The sequence below is a fragment of the Rhinolophus sinicus genome, linkage group LG06, assembly GCF_036562045.2.
Source record: "Rhinolophus sinicus isolate RSC01 linkage group LG06, ASM3656204v1, whole genome shotgun sequence".
Taxonomy (NCBI): domain Eukaryota; kingdom Metazoa; phylum Chordata; class Mammalia; order Chiroptera; family Rhinolophidae; genus Rhinolophus; species Rhinolophus sinicus.
In genome coordinates, this window is record NC_133756.1 from 162,711,351 (window position 1) to 162,735,361 (window position 24,011).

Consider the following 24,011-nt stretch of genomic DNA (forward strand, 5'->3'; position numbering starts at 1 on the left):
TCTCCCCGTCTCCCTCTCCGCCTCCGTCCCCATCTCCATCTCCATCTCCGTCACTGTCTCCATCTCCATCTCTATCTCCCCGTCTCCCTCTCTGCCTCCGTCTCCATCTCCATCTCCGTCATTGTCTCCATCTCCATCTCCTATCTCCATCCCACTGCTGCCTCCTTTGAAAACCACGGACAAACAACATGTGGAATGAAATAGAAATGAGATGGAGATGAAGTGCGTGAGTGTCCTGTAGCTTCCGTAACAAACCACACACTGGAGAGAAATTGATTCTCTCTTGGTTCTGGGGGCTATAAGTCTAAAATCAACGTGTCAGCAGGGTCATGCCCGCTCGCAAGGCTCTCCGGGCGGATCCCTCTCACCAGCTCTGGGGGTCCAAGCCTTCCTTGGTTTGTGGCCGCATCACTGCAACATCTGCCTTTATGGTCCCATGACCTTTGCCTCTCTTGCCTGTGTCTCCTCTGTGTGTCTCTTAAAAGGGTACCTGTCATTGGATTTAGGACCCATCCAGGTAACCCGGGATGACCTCATCGTGATTCATTTGATTGCCTCTTGCAACAACCCTTTTTCTGAATAGGTTGTGTTCACAGGTACTGGGGGTTGGAACGTGGACATATTTCTGTGGGGCCACCATCCAGTCGACTACATTGAGCCTCAGCCCTGATGAAGTAGGGGCCGTGGTTACCTCTGACCCATGATGTGAGGGCGGATGGGGCAGAGGCACCTCCTGCTGGTAGCAGACCCCACTGCTGGCGGAGTCATAGTCCAGGCCCCACTCAGACCCTATGTGCTGTCCTCACCCCTGTACTTTCCACAACGATGGCCCAGTAATTAACCGTGTAATGTGTCGTGCGGTGGCTGCCGCCCCTGCGAGAGCGTTGTCAGCATGGCACAGCGCCTCACGCACAGGCTCACGGTGGGTGTGCAGTGAAGGAACTAGAGGAGCACAGATTGTGGGTCACCTGCCAGGAGAACCCCCTCCTGCTCTGGGCCTCACCATTGGCTTTGAAGGAATGTTCTCAGCCCCCTACCCAGGCGGGGACCCAGGAAGCTGGCTTCAGGCCTCTCCCTTGCTTTCCAACATAAACAACCACCTCAGGAAAGCCCGAGGCATGGAAGGAATTTTGTGTCTGTTGTTTGTGCTGGTGAAGTAGTACCAGCTGGAAGGGGAACAAAAATTGCCCAAAATCAGCCTTTGGTTTTCATTATTCACAAATCAGTATTTTTTTCCCACTTACTTTTTCCCCATTAAAGCAGATGAAGAAAAATATTCCACTCTTTCAATTTTGCTTTCTTTCTTTTTATTTTTTGAATGAATAGAAGATTGTTGTGTCCCCAGGATGGACACAGACAGGTGGAAGAGGCCTTCGTAAGGCAGCGGTGGGCCTGTCATCTGGTCCCCAGGGGCGCGGTCGGTGTCTGGTTGTCTGCGTGGGCAGAAGAGAAAGGGGACACTGACAAAGGTCAGAGGAGCATCCGAGTGTCCCCCGGTGGTGAGTGAGTGGCCGAGTGCAGGACTCAAACCCAGGCCTGGGGCATGTTCCTAACTACTGCACACTCCTGCCGCCCACACTGCGAGTCCTCTCACTGCTGCTGGCTGCCGCGTCCTGTCCTCTGGGGGAGGGTCCCAGCCGTGGCCCTTGCCCACTGCTGCTTCCCCCTGGGCAGGGCCAGCTTGGGGGTGGGGGTGGGGCCTCCTGGTGCTCCTGGCAGTCCCGTCAGGTGTCAGTAAAGGCTAGTGGTGAGCGTTAAAGAGAATGTGTGTGGAGCTGGAGAAGCCAGGACTGCAGATAATGAGGTACCAGTAATATGGATCCTGGGGACCCAGAGGATCCTGGGAGGTGCTCCAGTTAACCCCAGTCACTGTAGGGAAATCTGTTTCTTTTCCCAGCTCAGCACTACTTTCCTCTTCTTCCCAGAAGACCACCTGGGATTCCCCTTATCTCTGTGCTTTAGGTGGGTTCATGGGTTGACGTTTGTTCCAGGCCAGCCACAGAACATTCCGCCTCCTGCCCAAGGTCATTGCTTCAGGAAAGGGCATGTGGCTCTAGGCAGCCTTGTGTCAATCCTGGCCCATCTTTTTCTGGGACATTGGCAAGTGTTCGATTTTCCACCAGATATTAAAGGACTAGAGGTGCTGGTGGCACGCTTGTCCTCAGGGGCCTGGAGTCAGCCTGAAAAGTAGTTGACGAAGGAAGTCAAAGATGAGAGCGGAGGAGAAAGGATCCCAGACCACACCCCGATTTAGCTGTGCCTGAAGCAAGACCTGCCTTGCACGTTTTAATCGAGGGCGTCAGTAAGCCTCTGGGAAGGACTGTGCTTCCTCTGGTTTCCGTGTTTTCTGTTGCTTGTGACTGAGAGGTTCCTAGCTGATGCGGAAACTGCCCCCTGGGTATGGATGCTGCCTGTGGCAGACCTAGTGTGTGGGGTTGGAGAGGGGTTTGCGTGGGGCGTGGGCAGGGAGCTCTCCCAGCGCCCAGCAGACATCAGCCGTCCTGGCTGCAAGGCAGTGAGTCACTGTGCAAACTATTTTGCACAAACTATTTGAGTGTTACTCTCATACTGTGTGTTTACTGAGGAAAGTGCCTGCATGACTTGGCTCCGGCGGCCATAACAAATGCCACAGCGTGGGGGCTGCAGGATTGATTCTCCCCAGATCTGGAGGCTGGGCTCCGAGAGCCAGGTGTCGGCAGGGCCGGCTCTGAGGCCTCTCTCCTCAGCGTGTAGACAGCCGTCTCCTCCCTGTGTCCCCACACAGTCGTGTCCTGATCTCTTGTTATAAGGACCGCAGTCACAGTGGATGAGGGCCCCACCCTAATGACTTCGTTTTACCTTAGTCACCTTTTAGAAGGACCTGTCTCCAAATATAGTCACATTCTGAAGTGCTGGGGACTAGGGCTTCAACATAGGACTTTGGGGGGGGGGGGCTGGTTCAGCCAATAACAGAGCCTTAGAAGAATGAATAAAAAGGTCAGCATTTCAGAGGCTCCGGGGGGTCTTCAGTAAGGTCCTGCCCCTGGAAGCCGAATCATCTGAAAACAGGGATAATGAAACTGCAGAGAGAGGTCCTTCTTGCCCAGGGTTTCAGTTCAAGGGGTTGAGTCAAGTGACCTGAGTTGTAGGGAGCAATGAACCCCCTGCTTCCAGCCGAAGTTCCAGCAAAGGCCAGAGTCCTGCCACCTGACCTGGGAAAATGCCCCCAATGCACACCTTCCACCTGAGAAGCTGGATGTTATCCCAACTGCAAGAGCCATCTGTCCCCTCAGCTGCGCTCTGGGGACAGGGCACAGCAGGTAAGCCCTGCTGGAGAAATAGAAATCAAGACCCAAAGGGACACACCCTTTTATAAATACAGAACTAGTGACTCATCACTGAGCAACCATCACCACCACACACAGCCCCGGCCGCAGGGAGGCGGCCAAGTGGTTACAGAGCCCTGGTGGGTTTCCAGCTCTGTTTATATCGAATTAAAGTGACAGCTGTAGCCCCCGTCCTGCTCTGAGTCAACAGTCAGCGGCTCTTCCACTCGTGTCGGTAGTTGAGCAATGTGACGTCCTGGTTTCCGCGATTCGTTCTCAGTCCATCCTGCGGTTGCCCGGGCAGTGCTTCTGTTGACAGCACATATGGTCAGTCACGTTCTTGGACGTGCCACAGAAGGTTAGGCTCAGTGGCATGATCTGTGTCCCACCCCAGCGTATGGCACGGACCAGCCGGACACAGGCGGGAGGGAGCCGAGGGCTGGGGGCTGGGAGGGGCATCCCGGCCACCGTGGCAGTTAAAGGACTGTGACTTGGCTTTGATTGGAGCCCAAGGAGCTGATGGATGGTCGTATTCTACAGGGCAGCCATGCTTATTTAAGGGAGCCGGCTGGCTGCCGAGCCCCAAGCCTGGCCAGCCAGCACCCCTGATCTCTCAGGGGCTGAGACGAGTCCCAGGTGTGTTCTTTGGTGGGGATGTGGACCTCACGTCTGGCTCCACGTGCGTGTAACGTCCTTCAGACTCAGGCATTCAGCAAATTCCATCCCCTTGGCCGCGTGATTCTTTTGGGAAACGGTGCGTGATTTCCCGTCCAGTAAGAGTAGAATCCAGTGTATCCAACAGCACTAGATCCTGGGTTTTTTTGGGAAACACTGAGGAAAAGGTGCTTTCCTTCTGGAGTTGTAGGACAGGGAGGATGGAACTCTGAGAAGTGAGGTCCATTATGCCAACAGAGGGGAGACCAGTTTCCCGAAGACGCCTGGATCCACCCACACCTGAAGCCATGATGTTTTGGGGGCATTTTTAGTTATAAAAGCCAGTAAGTTCCTTTTCACACTTACCCAGTTTGATGTCCATTTTGTTCACTTGCTGTGTAAAGCATCTTTGCTCATGAGTTACCCGAATGACAATGACACATGTCTGTTTGGGTTCTCTGGTTGACATAGTGACAGTCAACCCTGCTGACCTCAGTAGAAAAAGGAAAGACATCAGTCAGAAGCCTGTTAGGCAGCCACTGAGCTGATCGCTGCCTGGAGAACAGTCTGGAAAAAGTACAGGAACCACTCAAGGGTCAGAAGTGGCCGAAGGCCTTCTCTCTTTGGTTACTTGTCTCAAGACTCAGTTCCTGGAAGTCACAGGGCCACCTGAGGCCCAGTATGTGTGTCCTGGGGCTGCCACAACAAATGACCACAAACTCAGTGGCTTGAAACAACAGGAATGGATTCTCTCCCAGTTCTGGAGACCAGAAGTCTGGGCAGGGTGGGTTCCCTCTGGGGCCCTAGGGAAGGATCTGAGGCCTGTCCCCAGCTTCTGTCCGCTCCTGGCAGCCCTTGGCATTCCTTGGCTGTGGCTGTGTCACCACATCACATGGCCTTGTCCTCTCTGTGTCTCAGTCTCTTCATGTGACTTTCTCTTAAGGACACCAGTCTTTGGACTTAGAGCCCACACCAATACGGTGTGACCTCATCTTAACTAATTATATCTGTAGACCCTCTTTTCAAATGTGACATTTTGAGGATCTAGGTGAACATGAATTTGGAGGGACACTAGTCAGCCCGGTGTCCACACCCCTTAGTTGTATGAGCTGAGGAGAAGAAGGGTTTGCACGAAGGGGGCTCTTTGCTTATGTGGCAGAAGGTGCCAGCTTTGTCTCCCACCCCCATCACGGCTGGGAGGGAGGCTGCTGCAGCTACTATGGGAAACACTGAGGAGGTTCCTCAAACCAATTAAAAATAGAGCTGCCTTATGACCCAGCAGTTCCACGTCTGGGCGCACATCCAAAGGAAATGAAATCAGCATCTCGAAGAGATGTGTGCACCCCGTTTACCACCGCGTTCGTTACAATAGCCGGAGTATGGGGACGACCTGAGTGTCCGTGGATGGACGAGTGGATAGAGAAAATGGGGTGCATGCGTACCATGGAACATTGCTTAGCTGTAAAGAGAAGACCTTGCCGTTTGCGACGACGTGGATGACCCTGGAGGGGCATTATGCTAAGTGAGATGTCAGACACAGAAAGACAAAATACTGTGTGATCTCACTCACATGTGGAACTTATAGAACCAGAGAGTAGCGTGGTGAAAACGGGGAGATGTTGGTACCAAAAGGTACCGATTCCAGTTATAAGACGGGTAAGTTCTGGGGTGTTAACACGCAGTGTGGTCCCTTGAGCTAATCATACTGTGTTGTCTAATGGAAAGTCACACACGCGCACGCGCACGGCAAAGATGTGTTAACTTGACTGGGGTCATCATGTCACAACGTGTGTGTATATTAAATCACTGTGTTGCACACCTTAAAAACGTATATCCTAACAACCTAACCACACACAACCTAACTAAAAACAAACGGCTGGGAGGCCATTCCCACAAAGGACGTTCTGGCCCTTTTAGAAAGGGGGTTGGATGTTGGACCACCCGGCCACAAGCCCACCCGCACATGCCCTTTTCCTAATTCACACATTTCCAAAACACCCCTCCCCTCACCGCCGACCATCTCCCATCTCGACGTGTCCTAGCACTGCCTTTTCTGTGTGTCTCGTCTGCTGCATCCCCCCGGGGGCCATGTGGGTGGAGGGTGGACTCCCACGCTAGATTCCCTCCTTTTCTCTGAGCTCTTTGGGTCCCCCCATCTACACTAAGCTGAGGGCTCACCTGCCACCTGAGCCGCTGGCCTGGGCGAGTTTCAGATTTGTGTTAACCGGCATGCAAACTCCTGGGACCACATCCCACCACATGGGTGTGGACTCGGGTACAGTTTCTGTAAACACATACATATCAACACGTTCCTCTTGGTTTTAAGTACCTTTGCGCCCCCCTCCATTATGCACTCCCCCAAGCCCATTCCCACAAAAGTCACTTGATGTTTACGTATTAGTAGAGTATGGAATTCCTGCTTTTCTCTCTGCCCACCCTGGTACAGGTGGGCATTCGATCCAAGGTAAGGGTGGCTGTGTGGTGGGGCAGGACGCGACTATAAATTAGTTTAATGGATGGAGCTCCCTCGGGAGGGAGGGACGGCGTCCTCAGACAAGGCAGGAGGAGGTTCCACAAACGTGGGCTCTTCAGGGTCAGGATCTGCCCTGTGGCTTCTGGAACCTTCTTTGTTGATATCTCGTTTCCCACGGGCAGATGTGCAGCCTCTGTGAGCAATGTCTGGCTCACAATAAGTGCTCATAAATGTTTCTTGAGTGAATAACACACCTGTAAAGTTGTGGATTCAACAGATGCTCTAATTCAACAAATTGCAGGAGCGTGTGTCTTTTTTTCCCAAGTCAATCTCAGCCTCCAGTCTACAAAAAAAAAAAAAAAAAAATTTCCTTCAGCATTGGCATAGAAAGTCCTCAAATGTCAGTCCAGATCTCAAAACAAGGAATTAGGGATTTGAGTTGTCATTCTGTTGACGTAAGGTATCAGTGCTGGCAGAAGCAGCCCCCTCTTCATGGATGTCTGGCCATAGCTCTGTGTTCCCCCCTCAAACTGTCCTCAGGTGACCCACAGGCTCTGCTGATCATCTGGAGTTTCGCTGGGAATTCCTCTGCCTTCCATCCAGGGAAGATTCTGTGGGGCCCAAAGCTTGTGAACAAGAGGGGGTCCTCCTCTGAGAAAAACAACTCACAATTGTAATTCAAAGTTACGTGCAACAATGAGTATTTGTTTAGAAATCACAGCAAATCACAGATTTTTTTAACTCAATTTCCTTTATTCAATTTAACATCCTTTTGTACGTCTGCTTTAGTATCTTTTTTGGTGGGAGGAGTATTGGGGAGCAGTGTGTTTCTCCAGGGCCCATCAGCTCCAAGTCATTGACCTTCAATCTAGTTGTGGAGGGCGCAGCTCAGCTCCAAGTCCAGTTGCTGTTTTCAATCTTTGGTTGCAGGGGGCGCAGCCCACCATCCCATGTGGGAATTGAACCGGCAACCTTGTTGTTAATAGTAATAACTCAGGCTCTAATCAACTGAGCCATCTGGCTGCCCCAAATCACAGATTTTTAAAAGCTGAAAAATACCAGAAATAATACAAAACACAAAAAGTCTGTAATATTTTTCCTCCCTTTTTTGACTGCACACTTTTTGAATGCCTTTTCTTGTCTACTGTTTTGATTATTTTCCATAGAACTGAAAGATAATTCCATCCTTTTTTAGCATGGAAGATCACAATTTATTTTGTGTTATTAATAGTTAAAAAATGTGTCTTAGCTTCACAACTCATTATTGGTACATCTTATACATTTTTAGGATGTTACCAAATCTGGGAAGCCCTCTATGAAGCTTCTCCACACGTGAATGATAAGATTTCAAGGCACTTGGGGGGCGGCCGGATGGCTCATTGGTTAGAGCTCGAGCTCTGAACAACAGGGTAGCTGGTTCAATTCCCACATGGGATGGTGGGCTGAGCTCCCTGCAACTGAGGATTGAAAACGGCGACTGGACTTAGAGCTGAGCTGCGCCCTCCACAACTAGACTAAAGGACAACTTGGAACTGATGGGCCATGGAGAAACACACTGTTCCCCAATAAAACTAAAAAAAAAAAAAAAAAGATTTCAGGGCATTTCAAGTTTTCTTGTAGGTGATTAAGCTGAAATAATCTTTGAATTGATGACACTTATAAATTACTTAGTTGCCAGTGTTCTTGCCGTTAGTGATAATTGAGGATTTTAAGCTGTCTTCATTGATGGCAAGTCAGCACGAAATGTAAATATTTCCCAGCATGTTTATAAAATGCATTTCTCGTCATTAACCTTATAAAAATCCAACAGCCAATATTGGTTGCTTCTATTCCCAAATGATCTCTTGCTCTTAATGAACGACTTTTGATTACAATTTGGTTCTCAGTTTCAAATTAATTTCTATTGACTCCAGTATTTACCTTTACTCCTTTTGTTTCATAGTCCATTAATTACCCCCCTTTCTTCCGCTTCCCCCCACCCCCACTCCAGTTCAAGCCATCGTTTCTCAGTCTAGTTGTGTAGGATGCAGCTCCCTGGCCCACGCTGGTGTTATGAGCCTTGTGCTCCCCCGGCTGAGGCAGTCAGTCGCCAGTCATCGGTCGGCCGCTCACGGCAGCTCACGGCAGCTGGCTGCTGACCGCTCACGCTGGCTGCCGGCCACTCATACTGGCCACTGGCCGCTCAAAGCAGCACATGGCAGCCAACGCCAACCTCTGGCTGCTCACAGCAGCCCAGCTCCAGGGACAGCCGTTGTTCACTCTCTTAGCTGTAGAGGGCGCAGCTCACTGGTCCATGTGGGAATCGAACCGGCAACCTCGGAGATAGGAGCATTGCGCTCGAGCCACCTGAGCCACTGGGCCAGCCCCACAGTCCATTAATTTTAACCTGAACTTTCTCTTTCTTCTTTCAAAAATAAAATTAAAGATAGCAAAAGACAGTCCCTTGCATATCCATTTAAGTCAAGAGTTTATCATTTCTCACTATTTTTTGAAATGTTACAAAATACCTTTCCAAATTTGAATAAACTCTTCTTTTTGTTTGCCATTTGTATTTTCTTTCCAAGTCCAGTCTTCAAAAATATATTTTAGCGTCTTGACAATGTCACTGTACCCACAATGGAAGGACTGAGCAGCCTTGTGACGGAGCCCATCTTGTTAAGCTCTTTAAAAGGGAAAGTCAAGCCCTCTTGTGTGTTAAAATACTCCACTTACAGGAGGAACTGAAAAAGACAACCTATAGCCACGGGAAACACTGACGTCGTCCACAACGGTGTGGCCCAGCTTTTTCTCTGAAAGCCCCTCCACTTACAGTGCGACATGTCTGGTGACTGGAAGACTTCCTCATAGACGGGCTTCTGGTTCTGTAATTTCTCCTCCACCACCTGCATCCTTCGTGCTCCAGGACCCATAGGGCTCCATCGTACAAGGTCTAACAATTAAGTTTGCGAACTCATCCTGGAAAAAGTGCTACCTACCTCATTGCTGAATATCACTATGGTCACCTTCGAAGGACTCCCCTTGGGAAGCTATGCACCAACACCAGCGCCTAGTCCACCCTTCAAAGCAATTTTGGAACTTTTTCTGGAATGGCCTTCAGAGCTGTTGTCATGTTACACTTGATGTCCCTGAATGTCATTAAAATGTCTTCCTTTCGATATTTCCTTTATCTTCAGGTAAAGAAAGAAGTCACTGGGGGCCAGATCAGGCGAGTAGGGAGGGTGTTCCAATACAGTTGTTTGTTTACCGGCTAAAAACTCCCTCACAGACAGTGCCGTGTGAGCTGGTGCAGTGTGGTGATGCAAGAGCCATGAATTGTTGGTGCAAAGTTCAGGTCATTTTCATCTAACTTTTTCATGCTGCCTTCTCAGCATTTCCAAATAGTAAACTTGGTTAACTGTTCAGTTGGTTTATAATGAATAATCCCTTTGATATCAAGAAAAGCTTAGCGACATCGTTGTAACAAGTTCACGAACTTAATTGTCAGACCTCGTAGCTCCAGACAGTCTCTGCTGTTGTCCCGTTGTGTCCTGAAGTCCATTCACCAGATTGGGGAACAATCGTTCCATAGGAGTGACTGTAAGCGATGTAAACTTATTCCACGAAACCCAACCTGAATATGTGCCCAACTCAGCTTCCCCCAAAATGTCCAGTCTGTGGCCGATCCAATGCCACTGGCATGAAGAGGAGAGTGACAGAGAAGTTGGTGGAGAATGAACCAGCAAGCGTAACTTGTCCTGGATAGAACATGCCACAGTGCAAATTTCACCAACACACGACTGCGTGAACTCACGACACTGTGGGGCCTCAGATGGCGTCCTCATGGCGGGAGCTCTGGGACTCATGCTTTATCAGCTTCACTGGGTCTCAGGCCTCAAGGTCATGTGTCTATTCCCCCACTGCGGCCACACCTGTTCTGATACTTCTGTGTGAGTTAGTGTCCCTCGGTGGCCGGCAACAAAACCCCACTATGGTCAAGTTAAGTAATAAAGAAATTAACTGGAAAGAGATCAAAGAGTTCGCCCAGCTGGAGCACAGGCCAGAGGACGTGGCATAAAAACAGAGCAGACGTGGGAACAAGATGGAAATTAAATGTCAGGATGCCACTGTGGGAATGGACGGCTTCCAAATGCTTCTCTTGTCTTCATCACTGGTCAGGACTCAGCCCTGGGAGAGAGAGTTGGCCTGGCCGCTGCAGGTCCTGGGCGGCCCCTTAGATATTCTGGGATGCTGAGGACCTGGTAGGAAGGGACTCAGGGACCCTACCGTCTCTGGCGTGGTGGACTCATTGATACTGTCCTGCAGCGAGGGCAAGGGACGGTAGCAAACTGGGGGCTAGAGACTGCCTAGCACCCGTCCCCAGCCCTCCAAAATATCCAGTGTGTAAAACCAGTAAACATTGACTGAGTCCTTGCTGTGTACCAGATACAGCTAAACACGGCATGCCCATCTCACGGAGCCCCCCCGCAAACCCGTGACACAGGCACTAAGATTGCCCCACTCCAAAGACGCAAACATGGAGAGTCCGAGCGATTTCACGATGACCAGACTGGAGCTAGTGTGTGAGGGAGGCAGGCTCCACCTCCCTGCACCCCGATTATGTGACCCAGAGTTCTTGTCCTGGCACATTGTGTCACACCGTCTACAGAGAAGACAGATAACTTGGTCTTTCCTCATTGATCAGCTTTAGTTGTAAATATTGGTAGCTGGGATGCAAAAGACATGCAGCTTCACACACACAGGCATTTCCACAGCTCTCATGCTCCAGGAATCATGCCTACAGAGACAGGACGTCTGATAATTGTATTTTGCACGTTTCCAGTCAAAAAAAAAAAAGTATAGCGTGTTTATGCTCACACATGGAGCGTAACAGAGCCTCGCTCTTCCCACCAGGCAGCCCTGAGAACTGAACCTGGGCTGACGATTTTACACGGCTGATGCCTGGAGGAATTCCCCAGGGCCCGGCTTCCGGTTCTGGACATTGCAAATCTCATTTCTTCCCTGCTCCCCACGACGCACACACTGCTGGTGGTGTTCCCATCTGCGGACAGCCTCTGGCTATGCGTTTGTCTCCCTGATGCCAGGTCACTTGGCACAGCGGGCTGTGGGAAGTCATTCTCAAGCCAGGACAGCTAGCAATGGCCCAACTATACACAGAAGTGACAGTGAACCGCAGAAATGTACCCCACGCAGCCCAGACTGCAGGTTCCACCAACTCAACTTTCCCTTGGCCGGATCCTCCAAAGACCTGGGGCCCCGCCCATGCCACCTGCCTGAGGTGGAGCATGATGGAGGGAAAGTTGGAGTACACAGAGACTGTGGTCTTGACTGATGTATAATATTGTAAAGAACTGTGTGAACAATTTCTAGGGCTCCTCCCAACCGTCTGCTTCAGACGGACCACTTTGTCACTGCCCAGGTTAGAAAAGGGCCATGGAGCATGGGGCTTGTGCTCAAAAGATAAGGGTTGAATCAGAGCCCTTCTAGTGACTGGTTGTGTGACGCGGGGCAAAACGTTAGCCTCTCTGCGCCCCACCCCCACAAAGCACTGTACAGCTCTCAGTTGCTCTTGGAAGCCAGACGAGCACTTCTCAGGTGCTTACGGCATGCAAGGACAGGGCGGGGCCTGGAATGACTGATAAGGAGCCCCCCCCCCGCCCCCCCCAGCCCACACGCCTCCCTGAGACTCACAGACCCAGGGGTCTGAGCTGAGATGGGGAAGCAGGCGGCTGGGAAGCTGAGGGCTCTCAGAGGGCAGCTTCTCCTTCCAGGGGTTGCACAGCTCTGCTAAGGTCAGTAACGGCCAAGGGAAAGCTGGGACATGGGTCCCCAGTCCAGATACACGAGTATCTCAGTTCCCAGGACTCCCTGCTGCCTTCCACCGCTCAGATCTACAGACTGGGAGGTTTGCTGCCACAGGATAACGTTTTTATAGATTATTAGTGAGCTTTTGTTCTCTTTCAGAGGCTCTGACCTCTGGCCCAGCTGGCTGGAAGCCTCCATCTTTCGGGAGAAGGTTGGGAATTGCTTCAGAAGGTGCCCATACAAGGAACAGGTATTCTTCAGCTTCTAACATAGCAACTAGGATTACGCAGCAAGATGCCAGCGTGTGGGCTGGGCCGGGGTCTCGAGGGCAGATCTTTCCACTTCCTGTCTTTCCTCCTCCCACCTCTTTGCCTCCAAGGCCAAGGCCTGCTCTGCAGGGACCTCCTGTCAGGCGCCCTTCCCACCCAAGCCCCCAGGCAGGAGCCTGGATACTGGATGGCAGGAACACTCCTTGTTCTGGACCCAGGAGACTGTAGGAGGGAAAGAGTGAGGGAGGAGAGCTAAGCATGTGTCCCCAGTTTTTCCTTTGGGCGTTGTCCCCAGAGGGGAGAAGTGTTTGGGGCAAACTGAGGGAGACCCTGGGAGGGCCAGTCAATCAGGGGACAGTGCTCTGCTAGTCTCTGGGGCCTGTGGGAGAAAGCTGCCTCCAGGCTGCCTGCACCATCCAGCCACTGTCCCATCAAGGGCACCTGTGCATCTCCAGGAGGCCAGTGTAGCCGCCTGGAGAACAGCGAGCAGACCTGCCATGGCTGCATGGGTGGTGGTGCACCGCAACCAGAAGGCAAAGGCCAGGGGTGAAGTGCAGGGGTCCTAGGGAGGACAACCAACAGCTGGGTCAGCAAAGGGGACAAGCTGACCGACGGCAGATTGTAGGCTTGGAGAGCATCAGCAGGACACTGCATCGCCTTGGGGGCCATCTGATGCCACCAGCACATGCCCAAGGACCAGCGTGGGGCCACAAGGTCACAGGAGCCACATTCCACCTCCTGTACAGACGCCACCTTAGGAGAGAAGGAGGCTGAGAGGATGTGCCGGGCCAGGGCTGAAAGCTAATGTTTGTCCTCTAACAGGAGGGTCCTCCACAAACAAAGAAATTACATTTCATCTTCCAGCAGAGTGGCATTGTGAGACTGGGACACGACGTGCTGTGGGGGAACTTTGGCTCGTAGGATAGGGACACCAACAGGGTGAGATGCAAAGTCCTTGTGGCTCTGACTGCAGGACAGCCAGGCGCTGGGCTGGGGCAGGCCTGCGGGTCTCCAGGGCTGCAACTGTCAGCCCCCCACCTCGTTGGTGTAGGAGGAGGGCGCCTCCTTCCCCTCCAGCTCCGGCGTGGCCCGCAGCACCCTGTGGAGCATGGTCCCCAGGGACTCCGGTAGACCCTGGCCCCGCCGAGTGCCCAGCAGGAAGTAGGTGACAGGGTTGGCGCTGCTGCTCATGGAGGACGAGAGGCGAGCCAGGCAGATGCACCTGGGGCTGCACCTGGGGCTGCAGGTCCAGCCAGTACAGGAAGAACCGTAGAGGCCGAGGGGCAGCACGCAGGTGAGGTATACCAGCACGGAGGCCAGGATGACCACGTACAGCCGCGTGGGCCGCCGCCCGCACAGGGAGTTCCTCCTCACCCTCACGAACAGGGTCAGGCTGGACACGGCCATCACGGGGGTGAAGAGGCCCAAGATGAGGGAGATGAGGACGGAGTCCACCGTGAGGAGTGCTTCTTGTCCGAGCGCCAGGACCAGCGGCAGAAGACCAAGCCCAGTGTATTCATGATGAGGGACAGCGTCCAGAGTGCTGCACACACGCCAGCCACCAACCGCCAGGCCGGTGCCTCTTGTACCAGGTGGGGAAGAGGATGGACAGGCAGCGCTGCCCGCTGATGGCCATGGCTGTCAGCAGGCTCAGGCCGGCGGTGTAGGCGAAGTACTTCACTCTGTGAAGCAGCTCCCGGGCCAGGGGCTGCATGTTGGCCAGCGGGCTGGTCTCCAGACTGACCAGGGACGCCATGCAGAGCAGGAAGAGGAGGTGGCCACAGCCAGGTGGAGGACGTACATGCTGTAGGCTGTCCTCTCTACATGGCAGTTCAGAAGCCACACCACCAGGCTGTTGCCCGCTATGCCACACGCACAGGTGAACGTGACCAGGGCGTGACCCAGGAGATCGCATCCAGCGCGTCCATCCCGGGGCCATCTGGGGCCGTCACCAGGGCCCAAATGCCGTTCAGAGTCTGGTTCATCCTGTGGAAGGAAGACGGACCAGCGTGAGATGCTGTGCTGTGTGGCCCCGGGGGACTTCTGGGGACCTCCCCACCCCCAAGTTTCATGCTTCGGGGCCCTCACTCGGGCTCTTTTGGCAGCAGGCCAAGCTCCGGAGGCCGGACCCTTTCCCCAATCCCTGTGGCTCCCACCCCTCCTGAATCTGCCACCAGGCCCACCATTATGTCCCCCGAGTTGTGCAGAGGCCCTTTGCCACGTTAAGGGGCTCTCTTCTATTTTTGAGTTTAGTTACTTTTTCAATCACGAAGAGTTGCTAAGTTTCATCAAAGGCTTTTTCTGCATCTATTGATCGTATCATTTTTTTTCTCCTATAATCTTCAAATCCTGTGAGTTAATTTTTTTTTTAAACTGGACCTCAAAGGCAAAGGAGTAGAATTAATTACGCCCCCACTTTCCAGCCCACCGTCGTCATCGGGCCATTTAAAGTCAAATAAAACAATTTAAGTTTCCCTCTTAATCTCCATCCCAGCCTCTCCCTCCCTTGCATCTGTTCTAACCTGTTCAACATATGTTTTTGAACATCTGTCAAAATGGAGGGGTTCTCTGGAAATGTTTTTAATTTCCACAAATGTGATTTAGAATTCTTGCTGTTTTTCTTTTTTTTCCCCTCAACAGTATGTCTTTAGGATATTTACAGGTGACTATAGAAAAGTAGTTTGTTGTGGTTTAAAGTTTTATGATGTGCGCTGGCACCGTTTTATTTCTCCATTCTTTCGTCCCCGTGACCATAAACATCATGTCCGATATCCTCACAAAAATCTTCACATGGCTCAGGATTTTCCTGGGATCCGTTCTGGAAGTGGGATTGCTGGGTCGTAGGACATATGCACGCTTAGCTTCACTGAGTATTGTTTGCTTACTTCCCAAAAGTGCTACTCCAGGTGTCACTTCCACCAGCAGGCAGGAAGGGACCCGTTGCCTCATTCCCTCACCAACACTTGGTATCATCCACTTTTCTAATTTCTGCCAGTCTGATGGTTGCAACGGGACTTTTGTTGCTGTTTGAACTTGCGTTTCTGGGATTCCAGTGAGCGTGACCATTAGTTCATACATCTGCCGGCCCCTTGGGGCTCCTATTCATTGAATTGGCTGATCATATCAGTTGCCCACTTTTCAGGCGGGTTTTTTTTCTGTTCCTTTTTTTTTCTTTTCCTTTTCCCTTTTGATTTGCAGGGGTTGTTTGACTCTCTGCTTTTAGACACTGCAGGTATGATTTTATGAGAACGCTCTTCAGTGTGGTAGCTTTATCTGTTGTGAACTTGGGTGGACAGACACACTCAATTTTGGTGTAACCGGCTTCCACACATTTTTTACCCCAAAATGTTGTGCCTTTTGGATCTTAAGTCATTCCATATCCTTGGGTGAAAAAAATATTCCCTTATCATGTTCTCTCTTACTTTTGTACTTTTTCAAAAACCCTTTAGAGTTTGGTCTTGAATCCAATCAGAATCTATTTTCCTGTGGGATACAGAAAGGATACAGTGTGATTTTTCCTCCGTATCATGAGCCAGTTTTCTCAACACCATCTCCTAAATGGCTGCTCCTTTCCCTGTTGACTTATCAAGTTCCCATTTACACATAGGACTGTTTTGAACTCACCATGCTGCCCCATTAGTTTGCCTGTTCCTACACTGTTGTGTGTATATATATATATATGGCTTTGTGTGAGCTCTGGGAGTTGTTCAGCTGATAGCTACTTGGTCGTTGTTCTTTGCCTAGTGTCCTGGAGGTTTATCCTATGCACAGCTTAGTTTTCAGCCAAAGACTCAAGGGGACCCCTATGCAGATTTGTAGAGTCCTTTCTCTGAGGTATCTTGCTCCCTTCTGACTGATTCCCCAGCTCTCAAATTCCAACCACTTCAATCTCCCGGAAGTCTGACTTGTGTATCTTCAGCTCAGGGAGATGACCGTGCTCTTTTGGGTTTTCCCATGCCCGAGGGTCCCGAGGGTCCCTCCAGACAGAAAGCCAGGGTGATCACAGGGCTCACCTCTTCTGCTTCTCTTCTCTCAGAGTCCACAGTCCTGGGACGTCTTTTGTCCAATGCTGAAAACAGTTGTTCCTTATGTTTTCTCCAGTTTTCTAATTGTTCCCAGTGAGAGGGCTGGCCCAGTACCACTCCCTCCATCACGTCACAGACAGAAATGCCTGTACTATAGCTTCCTCTAGCTTATTGCCGGTGTAGAGGAGCTCTGTGAATTGGTGTAGTTTTTATTAAGCAGGCAAACATCCTGATTTATTTGATCATGTCTATCAGTTTGTCTGTGGAATGTTCTGATTTTCTGTGCAACTATCCTCATAGCTCCAATTTATATTTCGTGTCTTATAGCAAAGCCCAGAACATCCAGTGCTCTGCTGAACAAGGGCTAGAATCAGGCACACTTACCTTTTTCCTAATTTTAAAGAGACTGTGCCTGCAGTTTCTCCATTAGATATGTTTACTCTAGGTTTATGAAATTATTTTTTATCAAGGTCAGAAGAAAATTTCCTTCTTGGTTTTCTGAGCGTTTTTTTTTTTAAATCATAAATGCGTGATAAAGTTTATCATTATTTTTCTGCATCTACTTAATCATTTTCTTTTTTTCTGCCTTAATCTATATTTGTGGTAAATATATAGTTATAAGTTTTCTGGTATTTATTCCCTCTTATATTTCTAGGAGAAACCATTTTTAGTTTGCTCTGTTTCCCCCTGCCCAGGTGCTCTGATTTTATTTAGAAAATTTTCATCCATGTTCATAAGTGAAATTGGACCATAATTTTGCTTTCTGGTGCTATCTTTGTCTGTTTTTTTCTTTTTTTTTCATTCCAAAGTTTTAAGGTTATCCTGGCTTCAGAAAATGACTTGGAGAGATTGCCCTTTTCCTCTGCCCTCAAGAACAATTTGTATCATGAAAGGATTATCTTTCTTTGAAGGTTTGGCAGAAGGTAGAACCATCTGGTCTGGTCATTTGTGTGTGTTAGTGGATATACATGGCTTTGAAAAAAAATCTTACAACTCCAATTTATTTAATGTTTTAGGTCTATTCAGATTTTTAATCTCTTCTTGAGTTAGAGTAGGTAATATGATTTTTCCAGAAAATTGTTCATGCTTTCTGGTTTCACGTTTATTGGTATAATACTTTACACAGTATTCTTATAATTTTTAAAAGTGTAATTCTTTTTGCCATGTTTTATTTGTGTCTTTGCCCCTTTTATTTTCTTTATCAGTTTGCCCAAAGCTTGTATTTTGAGAACGGTTTTTTCCCCCATCTCTATTGTTGTTTTTACTTCCAACCTCCATAGGTGCACTGTGACTACCATCCGACGTCTCTCCTTTAGGTTCAACGCAAAGTTAAATAGTACTTGTCAGACTTATTCTATGTGCCAGATGTATAGAACACATATACACACACGTACATATAATACCATATATATATACACATATGTATAGCATACACACAGCAATAAACGTGCATAACACGTACATACATATGCAGCATGTATACACATAGCCCATAAATATTCACACATACATGTAACACACAGACACAGCACATATACATACGAGGCTGACAATACGAGGTTCACAAACTTGCCACCGTGCGCTTACATGGGCAGCCCTGTACAAACAGCTCAGTAAGGTTGCATAACCCTGGTGTGTCAGTGTCTCACAGCTGTGTTCGTGTTGACGTGAGGCGGTGTCTTGCTGAGTGGCATTCATTATTGTTGTGTGTTTTTGTGTGCTGTCGTGAGAATGTCTGAGCTTGAATTAGAGCAATGAACAAATATTAAATTTATTGTTAAATTTGGCAAGAGTGGAAGTAAAATCAGGGACATGTCAGTCCAAGTTTATGGGGATAATGCTGTGAAGAAAATGGCAGTATACAAATGGCTTAAATGTTTTTCTGAGGGGAGAGAAAGCGTCACTGATGAAGAGAGGTCAGGGCAGCCAGTAACGAGCAGAATTGATGAAAACATTGCAAAAAGTCATCGAATTGTGTGTCAAAATCGTCGGCTGACTGAGAACCATAGCAGACTAAGTAAACATTGATAGAGAAACAGTTAGGAAAATCTTAACTGAAAATTTTGGCATGAGAAAGCTGTGTGCAAAAATGGTCCCGAAGGAGCTCATGCATCAGGACAATGCACCAGCTCACACAGCACTGTCTGTGAGGGAGTTTTTAGCCAGTAAACAAATAACTGCATTGTAACACCCTCCCTACTCACCTGATCTGGCCCCCAATGACTTCTTTCTTTACCCAAAGATAAAGGAAATATTGAAAGGAAGACATTTTGATGACATTCAGGACATCAAGGGTAATACAACGACAGCTCTGATGGCCATTCCAGAAAAAGAGTTCCAAAATTGCTTTGAAGGGTGGACTAGGTGCTGGCGTCAGTGCATAGCTTCCCAAGGGGAGTCCTTCAAAGGTGACTGTAGTGATATTCAGCAATGAGGTATGTGGCACTTTTTCTAGGATGAGTTCATGAACTTAATTGTCAGACCCTGTATGTACAGCACACATACATATATACATAACACGTATACACATATATACACGGCACATATACACATGAAAACATAACATGCACACACATGCACATATGCACACCATATACATACATGTAGTATATGTGTATACATGTAACAATATACATATATAAAAGCACATGTGCATGTATACACATAACACAGACACATGCATGCACACCACACACATGCATGTATATATGTGCACACATGTAGCAATATAATAGCACACATATGTATATATACGTAACACACATACTAGCACAGACATACACAAATGCATACACACGTACATGCACACCACACACATGCATATATATGTGCACATGCACACACAGCATATACACAGCACTGACCATGATAGACAAAGCCTATCCTCACAGAACTCACAGTCCAGGGGAGGAAACACACAATTAGACATGATTACCTGCTACCACGCCCAGGGGAAGCTAACAAGGTGGGGGACTCAGAAGGTGGGTGGGGCCAGAGGTACTGAGGCCAGAGGGCAGCTGGGAGAGGCCAGGGGAAGGGTCCCCGGGAAGGACTGAGCGGGGCTCCTCTGGGGGCTCAGACCCAAACTCCCCACCCCCCCAGTTGACGAGACCCCTCCTCCGATGCCGTGGGGCTCGGTGAACACGTGTTTACTCAAAGGCCACCCCAAGGAGTGTTTGGGCAGCCTCCCAGAAGGGAGGACGTGGACTGAGAGGGGAGGGCGGGCCGGCACACTCCTGCCTGCAGTCTTCTGACACTGGGGTCCCCAGGCCAACACCCCCACACCTCCCCACGCACATCGGGCCCAGCCTGCCCCTGCCTGCTCTGGGTCAGGGGTCCAGGGGCCTGGACAGGGGTCTCGTCTCAGATTACCCGGGCATCTTCTAATTGTCACTCAGTGTCCACCCACAAACGCTGACTGAGGGCAGACTGGGCCAGCGCTGTTCCAGGTCCTGGGGCACTGGGGACAAGAAGACAGACACTCGCTGCCTCCCTGGAGTGGGAGGTGGTTGGTAAGCAGGGAGAATGCAGCTTCCCACGTGATAACTTCCTGAGTGGGGCACAGCTGTTACGTGAAACTAGCAGATAACAGATCAGGAGGAAGGGATAGGATGCCGAGGGGTGGGTGGAGCTGGCATTTTAGGTGCGGTGGTTCCAGAAGTCCCCCCAAAGGGGTGGCTTTCAGCAGCAGAGACCCCCCCAAATACACTGAGGAGCCAGCTGTGGAGTTCAGTTGTGCGGTGACCTTCTGAGGAGTTTGTTGTAATGGGGGAGGCAGAAAAATGAAATACAGAGGCAGAGGTTTTGTTTATTTTTTTAAGAAGGACATTACTACGTGCTTGTATGTGGATGGGAGTGATTCCGCATAGATGGAGAAGCTGATGATGCAAGAAAGAGGCCACAGCTGTAGGAGGGGCTTCCGGGGAAGGTGACAGGTGAGCAGCACCCAGCACAGGGGAGGGGGGGGCCCAGCTGGGAGCTGGCGCGTCACCTGGGAGAAGGGGAGGACCCAGCCATGGTTGCGGGACACAAGGGGGGAAGATGCTGCTGCTTTTTCTTAGGCGTCCTGTTTTTCAGTGAAAATAGAAGGGAGGTAAAATACTGAGATTGAGGAAAGAAAAGGGGGTGGGGGTTGGAGACAGTGGAACCCTTATCCCAACTGCTGTGGACTGGATTGTGTCCTCCTCAAATTCATCTGTTGATGCCCTAACCCCCACTGCAACTGTTTTTGGAGATGGGGCCTATACGGAGTTAATTAAGGTTAAATGAGGTCATAAGGGTGGGGCCCTGATCCAGTAGAATAAGTGTCCTTTTAAGAAGAGACACCAGAGGGCGCTGCCCACCCTGGGTCTTGCAGTGTGAGGACACGGTGAGAAGGTGGCCATCTGCAAGCCAAGATGAGACCTCTCACCGTGAACCCGATGACCACCCCCTTGATCTCGGACTTCCAGCCTCCAGAACTATGAGAAATGAATGTCTGTTGTTTTAAGCCCCTCTCTGCAGTATTTTGTTATGGCCTCCTCAGCTGATGAGTGCACTGACTAAAAGGAAATCGTGAACTGTGAATAGTTCCTAATAAATGCAAACAACCCACACACCACGTGAAAACGGACCACGTGATTGTGAGGCCTGCTTCTCGTCAGTGAGGTGACCTGTGGGTATCACGGTCACACCTGAATCAGGCTCTGGCACACAGTGGGCGCTCGATAAATGTGGAGTGCCCCCAGGCTAGGTGCTATGCTCTGTACCAGCCCCCAACACACACGCACCCGGGCCCTCCTTCCCCCTGCACCGTCTCACTGCGCTAGTTCAGGCGGCGTGTCACTTGGAGTATGACGCCCGCAGCAGGCCTGCATCTGACTAGGTCCTCTCCAGGTGCCCCCGTGCCCCTCCGGTGCCTGCACATAACTAAACACATACTAAACACTTGCTGGTGGATGATGGCTTAAAGTGCAGACTTTATTTAAGCTTTCGCCTTAATTCCTGTCCTCTAGAGCCTGTTGGAATACTTGTCTATTCCACTAAAGACTTATGGAAATGTGTTATTTTCCATGACTCATCATATTATCCATTTCTCCTTGTACTTTATAGATTTAAACAAATCTGCATAGAGGCGATATCAAAATAGTCTTATTTTAAAAGATTCGAAGGGTAAACAAGTATCTTGCCCCTCCTCCTGTCAGCCCTGGGTGTCACCATTAACGGTGTGATTACGTCTTTGAAGGATTGTTTTCTGTGCATTTACATATAGGTTTTTTTTTTACACACATGAAAATATACCACCCAGTCGTTTCAGAACTCACCCCCACTTGCGATGGGTGTGAGGTGGGCTTCATTCACCAGGTTTCATTTAGAAGATGCAGGATCTGAGAAGTTGAGACACTAGCCCAGGTCACCCAGCTGTACCACAGTGAGGACTCACCTGGGGCTGGTGGAGCTGCAAGGTATCACCTGTCGCCACCGTGCTGTCCCGCCTGCACCTAGAGAGCCGAAACAGGAGACCTCTCACCTGCTCCCGACGTGACGTGGTGCTCCGTCCTTCAGGCCATGGTAGCCGGCCCCCCCATCGCTCTGGTGCTGGGCGGCCTCCGCGATGCCCCTTGGCCCAGGCCCCTGAGGCCCTCCTGTGCCTTCCTGTGCCAGCAGTGCTGCCGGGCAGTCTTCTTTGGTCTCCCCAGTGCTGGGCCTCAAAGGAGCACTGGCCCCAGACACTTCAAAGCACCTACGCCTGGCTCCCTCTGAGAAGCCAGAAAGAGAACGTGGGTATAAATGCAGGAAGGGCCCCCAGCCCACCCTCTGGGAGGCCTGCGGAAGAGCGGGAGAGGGGCTAATGGGCCTGCCAGGCCCGCCCTCCCGGCCCCCTGCCCACAAATGGAGGATGGGGCTGGGGGCCCGTGGGGAGCGGGGGGAGGCTCACCCCTCTCCTACACCATCCTGGCAATGCTGCCCTTCCCGAGGGCCGTCTGGGACGGCCAATGAGACCTCAGAGCACTAGGCTCCACCATCAGGAGTCCGGGTAGGGCAGTGGAAGAGCAGGGTGGGTGTGGGCTAGGAGAGGCCGTTACATCTGCCCCCAACCACTTGCACAGATGGAGGCTCTGGCTAATGGGCTCGCTCAGCCCTCGGCACACTGGGGGGTGAGGAGGAAGCAGCACTGCACCTGGAGTCCAGGACCTTGTTTTAAGTCCGAGTTCTGCCCCTTGGTAGTTGGGGACCATGCAGTTTCAGTGACCTCTCTGAGCGTCCGGTCCCCACTTGAACTGCGTGGATGCCTCCCTGGCCTTCCTCAGCTCCCCTTGAATCGAGAATCAAGAATCGGAGATAACGTAGATGCCTCACCTGACAAGTGGGAAGGAGGGGTTTATTTCAGCCCTGGCTGGGGGCCTTCCTCCCACAACCCCCACTTCCTGCCCGGGAAGAAGAAGAATATGGACAAAGCCGGATTCTCTCCAGGGCAGGATGGAGGCTGACATCGCACCTGTATGGACCCGAGCAGGTGCTGGGTGGACCCCAGGCGCTGGGCACCTGATGTCTGAGGTTCCAGGAACCGCTGTGTTACTCCTCACTGTCCTGCCCTGCGTGTGAGGGAGGAGGAGGGTGAGAGACTCAGGGCATCAGCCCCAGAAAGATATGTGACGGAAGAAAGAAAAAGCGGGAACTCAGACGTTGAAACTGTTGCTGACCCCAGATCAATGTTGATAACAAGTGACTTACGACCGTTCCGTCATTCTCGTGGCCGTCCCCCAGGGACATAGGCCATCCTGATTTTACAGGAACAGCTCGGACTGTCATAGGCTTTTATTCTGGGCTTGCTGAGCTGTGGCCATGGTGGACATCTTGGCTCCAGGAGTGAGACCAGCCTGAGAATTGGCCGGGAGAGAAACACAGGACCACAGACCCAAGAGATGCAGACAAACTACCCAAGAGGGCATGAGCTTCCGGAAGGCAGGAATCTCCTCATTCTTGTAACTTCTATCCCCAGAACACTGCCTGGCATGTATAGATGTTCATGTTTCCTAACCAGTTACTGATTGATGGATGGGGGCTCTAATGACACAGTGACATACTTTCTGTACCAGAAGGCAGATCAGCTCTGCTTTACCATTCCCAAGGCGGTTGTCCATTGCTTGGGGGAGTCAGCTAAGACTCAAGCGAGAATACCCTGGATGAGGGTTTAGATTCAGGGCCTGTGATTCAACGAGGGATGTAGTTTTGGTTACTAGCTCATGGAGCTGACAGAAAGCAAAGAAGCCAAACATTATTAAGTTCCTTGTAGGCGATTGGCCCAAGAGGCTCAGCTCCTTTTAGGCAGTTGCCGGAAGCTGCCCTCAGCTCCTTGCCACGGGGACTCTCCAATAGGGCAGCTAACAACACGGCTGCTTGCTTCGTTGAAGCCAGCAAGGGCGAGAGTCTGCTAGCAACATGGAAGTCAGTCTCATGCATGCTAATCATCCTTGCTCCAGTCCACTGGTTAGAAGCAAGT